General features: G+C 48.8%; 1 long non-coding RNA gene across 1 annotated transcript; it reads left to right on the forward strand.

The window, feature by feature from the left end:
* Positions 1-453: 453 nt before the first annotated feature.
* LOC120375450 lies at positions 454-8,541 on the forward strand. The gene is made up of 3 exons (XR_005586551.1): positions 454-489; positions 5,924-6,005; positions 8,524-8,541. It is a non-coding gene; the product is annotated as an uncharacterized LOC120375450 (long non-coding RNA).
* Positions 8,542-8,836: the final 295 nt, after the last annotated feature.

The raw sequence follows: 8,836 nt of genomic DNA on the forward strand, positions 1-8,836 counted from the left end.
CTGCCCCCGATTGTGCCCCATTTTCTCTCCCCTTCGCCAATAGCCAGTTCAGAGCTCGGGTTTGGGGGTTTCCCCCATTTCCCCTGCAGGGATTTGTCCTTGTGCGGGTGGGAAATGGTTCCCCCGAGGGATTCCTGAGCTGGGCAGAGGCTGGGGGGGCCCTGAGACAGGGACACCTCTGGGCTGGGCTGGGGGGGGGCTCTCTCTGCTGGCAACGGGGCCTGGGAAGGGTCAGGAAGGGGAGGGAGGAGCGAGTGTCCCCCATGGAGACGGCCCAGCCCCAGGTGTCCCAATACAGCTACTGCCCTCCCCACCCTGCCCAACCCAGCAGCCCCAGTTACATTCCCAGACCCCACAGCCAGCGACCTTCTGACTCCAGCCCCACTCCTCGAAAATCTTCCCACTTTTCTCTCCAGGTGTGTGACTGAGATCAGGGCTCTTATCGGACTGAGCGTGGCCCTGTTCTGCCAGGCGCTGCAGAGACCCCAGGTGAGATCAGACCCCACTGTTGTGCCAGGTAAAACTGAGCCCTGGACCGAGATCACGGGCCCCCTTGTGCCAGGCAGTGCACGACTGTGGCCCAAACTGCTGCCTCCATTGTGCTGGGCACTTAGAGACCTCGACTGAGATCTGTGTCCCCGTTGGGTCTGGCATTGCACTGACCCCGACCCAGATCACGCCCCACCACTGTAGAGGGCACTGCACTGACCCTGACAGAGATCCTGGCCCCACATTTTGCCAGGCGCTGCAGGGGCCCTAAACAAAATCCAGGATCCTGTAATGCTGGGAGTTGCAGAGCCCCCAACTGAGATCAGGCCCCCTGTGTGCAGGGCTCTGCACAGACACTGACCAAGATCAGGGTCCCCATTGTGACAGGTGCTGAACAGACACCCAGGGTATCTCTACCTTGCTGTTAACCCCCTCTCCCCCCCCCCAGCTGGCCCATGGCAGCTGCCTCAGGCTCACAGGGCTCAGGCGAAGGGGCTGGTTAATTGCCGGGTAGATGTCTGGGTTGGGCTGGAGCCAGGCTGTAGGACCCTGCGAGGTGGGAGGGTGCCAGACCTTGGGCTGCAGCCCCAGCCGGAACATGGACACCACCATTAAACAGCCCTGCGGCCTGAGCCGTGTGAGCCCAAGTCAGCGGGCACGGGCCAGCCGCCGGTGTCTGACTGCAGCGTAGACGTGCCCACAGGGACAGAGAGGCCTTGCCACAAAAGGCTCAAAGGCTAAATAGGCCAATGGTGGGAGGCGACTCTCCATTTTACAGATGGGGAAACTGATGCTTCGAGAGCTGAAGTAATTTGCTCAAGTTTCCATGGAGAATTTGGGGCAAAACTGGGAACTGAACCCAGATTGTTAGAATTCTTGCCTCTTCCCCTTAACCCTAAGCCCAGCGTGTGTGTGTACAGCTTGTTTTGGGCTGTGTCTGCCTTGCATTGGCTTCCAAGGGAGGCTGTGGAATTTCCTTCATTGGAGGTTTTTAAGACCAGGTTAGAGATACACCAGTCTGGGAATGTCTAGGGATACTTGGTCCTGCCTCATCACAGGGGGCTGGAGTAGATGCCTTCTCAGGATCCCTTCCAGGCCTACACTGAAATAATTCTCTTTTGTGCTGTGTCCTGTTCTACGCTGAGCTGTTTTGCATGGTGCCATTTGGAACTGTGATCGCACCATGTTGTGTAGCAGTTTTATGGTGCATTGTTTTGCCTTAGCTTGTTTGGTGCCTGTGTTGTGTTAGTTTGAGCTGAGCTCTTTTCCCTTGTGTACTTTTCTCCTAGGGTGTGTTAGTTTGCATTGTTTTGCTTTTTTCCCCTTCTGTATTGTCATTTTATGCTGTGGATTGTGGGTTTTTTTTTTCCCCCCTGAATTGCCTGACATTATGTTGTGGTGGGTTTTACTCTGTATGGTGTGTTTTATACGTATCTATTGCATAGCATCATAGAAATGTAGAGCTGGACAGGACCTCAAGATGTCATCAAGTCCAGCTCTCTCTGCCGAGGCAGGACCAAGTCTCTGTAGATTGTCTCTGACAGAGCTTGGTCCTACTTGTTCTTAAAAACTTCCAGGGAAAGAGACTCCCCAGCCCCCCTTGTAAGACTATTCCCGAGCTGAACTGCCTTAGCTCTGGGGACATCCACACAGATTTGAGTGGTGAGCAGCTCTGGAGAGAGAGGAGACCCCAGTGAGTGGGCAGCTGGGTAAATAAATTAAAGTTGGGAGGAGAAACATTGATGTGTCCAAGGTCACCCAGGCTGTCCATGATGGAGCTAAAACTAGATCCCAGTTCTAGTGCCACCGTACTGCTGGTTTGGGCACTGAAGGGCTCTGCCACACTGGTGTTTTAGGCACTGGTGCAAACCCTTAGTCTAGACAGAATTTACACTAGTGCACTCTGGCACTGGTGAACCATGTCCTGGTTTGAAGGTTTGTGGTGTGTGGAGGGGTAGGGGGGGCAGTATCTCACTGAGGCCTGGGGCTGGCTGAACAGTGCAGCTGGCAAGAGAGGGGCAGCAGTGAAGTATGAGCCAGGAGCACAGCCCCACAGCACTGGACACTGACTTCTCCTGACCCATGACCCCCACCCCCAGCTGTGTGCAGGGACTGCCGCTGAGCTGCCCTGCCAAGACAGCCTGTGCATCCATGGACAAACCACCTCTTCCTGCAGCCTAATGCAATGGGGTCTGGGACCTTTCCAAGCTGCGGGTGACGGGGCTCTGGCGTTACCGGGGTCTGTTCCTGGCTCTGTCCCTGACCTGCTTGGTGGCCTTGGGGAAGTCACAGCCCCCTCTGTTTTCCTCCTCCCCATTGTCTGCTTGGGCTGTGATCTCTTTGGGGCAAGGACTGTCCCTCTCTCTGCAGCGCCCAGCACAACGTGGGTGCTGATCTCAGTAAGGGTCTCTGCCGTGGGCAGCGATGGGGCCCTGAGCTCCAGCAGTGTCTGTGCAACGCAAGGCACAGTTGATAGGCTCACACACTTTAAGGGCAGAAGGTAGAGGTGTATTTCAGATGAGGTCTCATCAGTGCCTTGTACAACAGTACTAACCCTTTCATGTGTCTGCTGGAAATACCTCACCTGATGTATCCTAGGACTGCATTAGCCTATTTCACGGCCGCATCACATTGACAGCTCATAATTATCCTGGGATCAACCAATACACCCAGGTCTTTCTCCTCCTCTGTCACTTCCAGTTGATAAATCCCCAGCTTATTGCAAAATTCTGCACTTGGGGACTAACAACTAGAATTTGTGCACTATTAATTTTCATCCCATTTCTATTACTCCAGCTTTCAAGGATGTGCAGATTTTCTTTTATGATTTTCCTGTCCTCCTCCATAGTGGCAATCCTTCCCGGCTTTGTGTCCCACTCCCACTTCTTGTGCCAAGATCACTAATAAAAGTGTTGAGTAAGATTGATCCCAAGACTGATCTGAGGAACTCCACTAGTAACTCCCTCCAGCCTGACAACTCACCATTCAATATGACCCCCTTGTAGACCCCCCCTTTAACCAATTCTTTATTGACCTTTCGGTTCTCATATTAATCCCCATCGTCTCCAATTTAACGAATAGTTTCCCATGTGGAACTGTATCAAAAGCCTTATTGATGTCCAGATCACGTTTCTCTGGCACAATCTACCTTTTGTAACACCATGTTTTATTTATTTATAGTGCTGAAGGCTGGGAGGAACTGTTAGCATTGGGCTGAGAATGGCCATGTGGAGGTGGGGGAGGAGATGGGAGGCAGGGGGGAGGCGGCATTGGAGGTGTATCTGGGATTGTGTTTTGTAGGAGTCCATGTCTCTGCTCCCTGTGGCCGTGGCGCATTCCGTACCAAAGCAGCACGTCAGCAGAGCAGACGCACACACCATAGCTCCGCCTGGAACACGCAGCGTTCACTGCCAGACGGGCTGGGTGATTTTTCAGGGACCCAGCTTGATATGCCTGGCTGGGGTGGGTTCAGTTGGGCGGGGGTCTGGGGCTCTGATAGTTTGCGACGTTCCTTTTTGCATAGTCAGTTCTTTCCATCTAATGTTTTACCCCCACCGATGCCCGATGCCGCTCTCTTCTTAACTTGCTTCGGTTATTTCACTTCCAGGTTACCGCCAGTCATAGAATCATAGAATATCAGGGTTGGAAGGGACCTCAGGAGGTATCTAGTCCAGCCCCCTGCAACTAGTCAGATACTAACCCAGACACCAACTCACAAGCATTCAATAAAGTCTAAACACATTCTTACAATTGTAATACCTCTTTTAACAATACTAACATAGGTGAGTCAGACTGATTCCAGCTATGTGTTTGTCCGTGTTCAATTAAGACATGGGGGCTTTTGCAAGAGCTAACACCTCATCTGCCAGTGTCAGAGGCAGGATGGGCAGGGATGGTGTGTCTTGCCTCTTTGCCAGAAGCTGGGAATGGGTGGCAGGGGATGGATCACTTGATGATTTTTCTGTTCTTTCCCTCTGAAGCACCTGGCATTGGCCACTGAGCTAGATGGACCAGTGCTCTGATGCAGTCGGCCATTTTTATGTTCACAGTCTGTCTGAGGAATATCTATTCATTTGGACTCGCTGGGAGGCACAGAAAGAAACAAGATGTGCTGAGGCAAGAAGGCCCCGTCTCAGAGCCCCCAGGGTCACACTTGCCAAAAGCTAAAACTAGGCCAGCCCATGAAAGGGGCACTCCCAGGAAAGACTGTATAAAGGCTGGAGCATCCAACAACTTTGTAAACCCGAGACAGCTGCCTTGGGGACAATGACAGGGAGAATCCCCCAAAGTGACTCCTTTGATTCTGCTCTTCTCTGGCCTTTGGTTCATAGAATCATAGAACTGGAAGGGACCTCGAGAGGTCACCAGTCCAGTTCCCCTACACTCAAGGCAGGACTAAGTATTATCTAGACCATGCCTGAGAGGTGTTTGTCCAGCCTGCTCTTAAAAATCCCCAATGATGGAGATTCCACAACCTCCCTACGCAATTTATTCCAGTGTTTAACCACTCTGACAGTTAGGAAGTTTTTTCCCTAATCTCCATCCTAAACAGCCCTTGCTGCAATTTAAAGCCATTGCTTCTAATCCTACCCTCAGAGGTTAAGAAGAACAATTTTTCTCCGCATCTTTGTAACAACCTTTATGTACTTGAAAACTATTACCATGTCCCTCTCAGTCTTCTCGTCTCCAGACGAAACAAACCCAATGTTTTCAATCTTCCCTCATAGGTCATGTTTTCTAGACTTTTAATCATTTTTCTTGCTCTTCTCTGGACTTTCTCCAATTTGTCCACATCTTTTCTGAAATGTGGCACCCACAACTGGACACAGTACTCCAGTTGTGGCCTAATCAGTGTGAAATAGAGCAGAAGAATTATTTCTCGTGTCTCTCTTACAGTGCTCCTGCTAATACATCCCAGAATGATGTTTTCTTTTTTTGCAACAGAGTTACACTGTTGACTCATATTTACTTTGTGTTCCACTATGACCCCAGATCCCTTTCTGCAGCACTCCTTCCTACGCAGTCATTTCCCATTTTGTATGTGTGCAACTGATTGTTCCTTCGTAAGCGGTGTACTTTGCAGGTGTCCCTATTGAATTTCATCCTATTTACTTCAGACCATTTCTCCAGTTTGTCCAGATCATTTTGAATTTTAATCCTATCCTCCAAACCACTTGCTACCCCTCCCAGCTTGGTATTGCCCACAAACTTGATAAGTGTAAAAGAGACTGTTACTAGGAGGGTTTCACGATTTCTCAGAGGGTTACACCCTGGTGGGAGGGGGCTAGGCCTGTACTGGAATAAGGTCACTCTGTTCTTCACAGTGTGGCAGAACCTAAAATGTCCATTAGCAGGGAAAATCCTGGGGAATCGGCTTGTGGAATGGATGAAAACCCCATCTGAATTCTCTCACATTGCCCTTCTCGCCTGACAGGCTACAGACTAACGTCCACGTTTGCTCCAGATCATCCCGTCCTCCCAGGGGGCAGGAAATGGCTGCAATGGAGCTGGCTCAGGTAAGAGATTATCATGGAGCTGATGGTGGGCTCTGCTTGGAGGGAGAGGAGCAGTAAATGCATAGGAGGGTGGGAGCTGCTGGAGGTGGTGGGAGGCAGGAAATATGGAGGGTGGAGAAAGGGAGGGACAGGGTGTGACAAACCTGCTGAGACTTGTGTAACGTAGGGTATGATGGGTTGTCACTCTCCTTTTATCTCAGTTAGTATGTACATGCCTACATCCATTACAACACCCCCCAAACCCTTATTAAGTAATAGAAATACCCATACTGTTAGTATACCCACCCCTATCTATTATTCACAGGATTACACATGTCATACAGGTTTCAGAGTAGCAGCCGTGTTAGTCTGTATCCGCAAAAGAACAGGAGTACTTGTGGCACCTTAGAGACTAACAAATTTATTTTAGCATAAGCTTTCGTGATCTACAGCTCACTTCTTCGGATGCATAGAATGGAACACACAGACAGGAGAACATGAAAAGGTGGAAGTATGCATACCAACTGGAAGAGTCTAATCAATTGAGATGAGCTATCATCAACAGGAGAAAAAAAACTTTTGCAGTGATAATTGAGATGGCCCATAGAAGGTGTGAGGAGAACTTAACATAGGGAAATAGATTCAATTAGTGTAATGACCCAACCATTCCCGGTCTCTGTTTAAACCTAAGTTAATTGTATTTAATTTGCATATTAATTCGAGTTCAGCAGTCTCTCTTTGGAGTCTGTTTTTTAAGTATTTTTGTTGCAAAATTGCCACCTTCAAGTCTGTCACTGAGTGGTTAGAGAGGTTGAAGTGTTCTCCCACTGGTTTTTGAATGTTATAATTCCTGATGCCAGATTTGTGTCCATTTATTCTTTTGCGTAGAGACTGTCCGGTTTGGCCAATGTACATGGCAGAAGGGCATTGCTGGCACATGATGGCATATATCCCGTTGGTAGATGTGCAGGTGAATGAGCCCCTGATGGCATGGCTGATGTGATTAGGTTCTATGATGGTGTCACTTGAATAGATATGTGGACAGAGCTGGCATCGGGCTTTGTTGCAATGATAGGTTCCTGGGTTAGTGTTTATGTTGTATGGTGTGTGGTTGCTGGTGAGTATTTGCTTCAGGTTTGGGGGCTGTCTGTAAGCGAGGACTGGCCTGTCTCCCAAGATCTGTGAGAATGAGGGATCATCTTTAAGGATAGGTTGTAGATCTTTGATGCGGTGGAGAGGTTTTAGTTGGGGGCTGTAGGTGATGGCTAGTGGCGTTTTGTTATTTTCTTTATTGAGCCTGTCCTGTAGTAGGTGACTTCTGGGTACTCTTCTGGCTCTGTCAATCTTTTTTTTTCACTTCAGCAGATGGGTATTGTAGTTTTAAGAATGCTTGATAGAGATCTTGTAGGTGTTTATCTCTGTCTGAGGGCTTGGAGCATATACAGTTGTACCTTAGAGCTTGGCTGTAGGCAATGGATCGTGTGGTGTGTCGTGGATGGAAGCTGGAGGCATGTAGGTAAGTATAGCGGTCAGTGGGTTTCTGGTATAGGGTGGTGTTTATGTGACCATCGCGTATTAGCACAGTAGTGTCTAGGAAATGGACCGCTTGTGTGGATTGGTTTAGGCTGAGGTTGATGGTGGGATGGAAATTATTGAAATCATGGTGGAATTCCTCAAGGGGTTCCTTTCCATGGGTCCAGATGATAAAGATGTCATCAATGTAACGTAAGTAGAGTAGGGGCGTTAGGGAACGAGAGCTAAGGAAGCGTTGTTCTAAGTCAGCCATAAAGATGTTGGCATACAGAGGCACTGCTATGGGTACCCGCTCCACCAAGCCTTTTAAAACTCTTGGATACAAGTTATCTGGACCTGCTGATTTAAACATGTCTAACTTTAATAGCTGCTGTTTAACGTCCTTGTGAGTTCTTGTTGGAATGGAAAGAGTGTCGTCGTCAACATCTTATGATATGAGTTACAGCATCTGTTTTTCTCCAAATCCAGGAGAGAAATATTGATTGAGGACTTTTACCTCTTCTGCATTATTTTTGGTAATTCTGCCATTTCCATCTAGTAATTTACCACTACCATTGTTAGGATTAATTTTGTACTTAATATACGTTTAAAAACTTCCTTTGTATTTCTATTAATTTCTTATAGCCAGTTTTCTACAATTCTGACCTTCTCACTTCATTCTTTACTATTGACTTCCCCTTTCTTCCATATATTTTATTTGGAGAGTGTTGGCATTCCTACCAGGGAGACACCAGCAGGGTCCAGAGACAGCCCCATCTCCTATATCAAGCTCTGGCTAGTAGGTATGTGATAAATGTGAAGACCCTGCCTCCGTCTGTCAGCTGGGAGACACAAAGGTTCTCTCTTTCTACTCTCTGATGCCTCCTGGATGCTCTAGACAAGGTGGGGTGGGACTCTGTTAACATGTGCCTCACGAAGCTTCCATTTACCTGGTGCTGCTGTTCTGTGAATAATGGGACTGAGAGTGGGGCAGCAGGTACTGAGTGTTGGATTCTTTCTCTTTCAGGGGCCGGTGACCTTCGAGGAGGTGGCTGTGTATTTCACCAGAGAGGAATGGGCTCTGCTGGACCCCGCTCAGAGAGCCCTCTACATGGATGTCATGCAGGAGAACTATGAGACGGTGATCTCGCTGGGTAAGGAGTCCTGTCCCTTGGGTTATTAGAAGCTGAGGGGTCTCTGAAGAACCCGAGTAGTGATAACTTTATACCTTTATTTGTCATACAAGTTTTGACAAGTTTCCTTGCCCCCCCTTTTTTGCCTTATCTCCCACACATAAGTATCATTTTTGGACATGTGCCTTTTTTGGTGCTGTCAGTCCT

This window comes from Mauremys reevesii, linkage group 12 (assembly GCF_016161935.1).
Source record: "Mauremys reevesii isolate NIE-2019 linkage group 12, ASM1616193v1, whole genome shotgun sequence".
NCBI lineage: Eukaryota > Metazoa > Chordata > Testudines > Geoemydidae > Mauremys > Mauremys reevesii.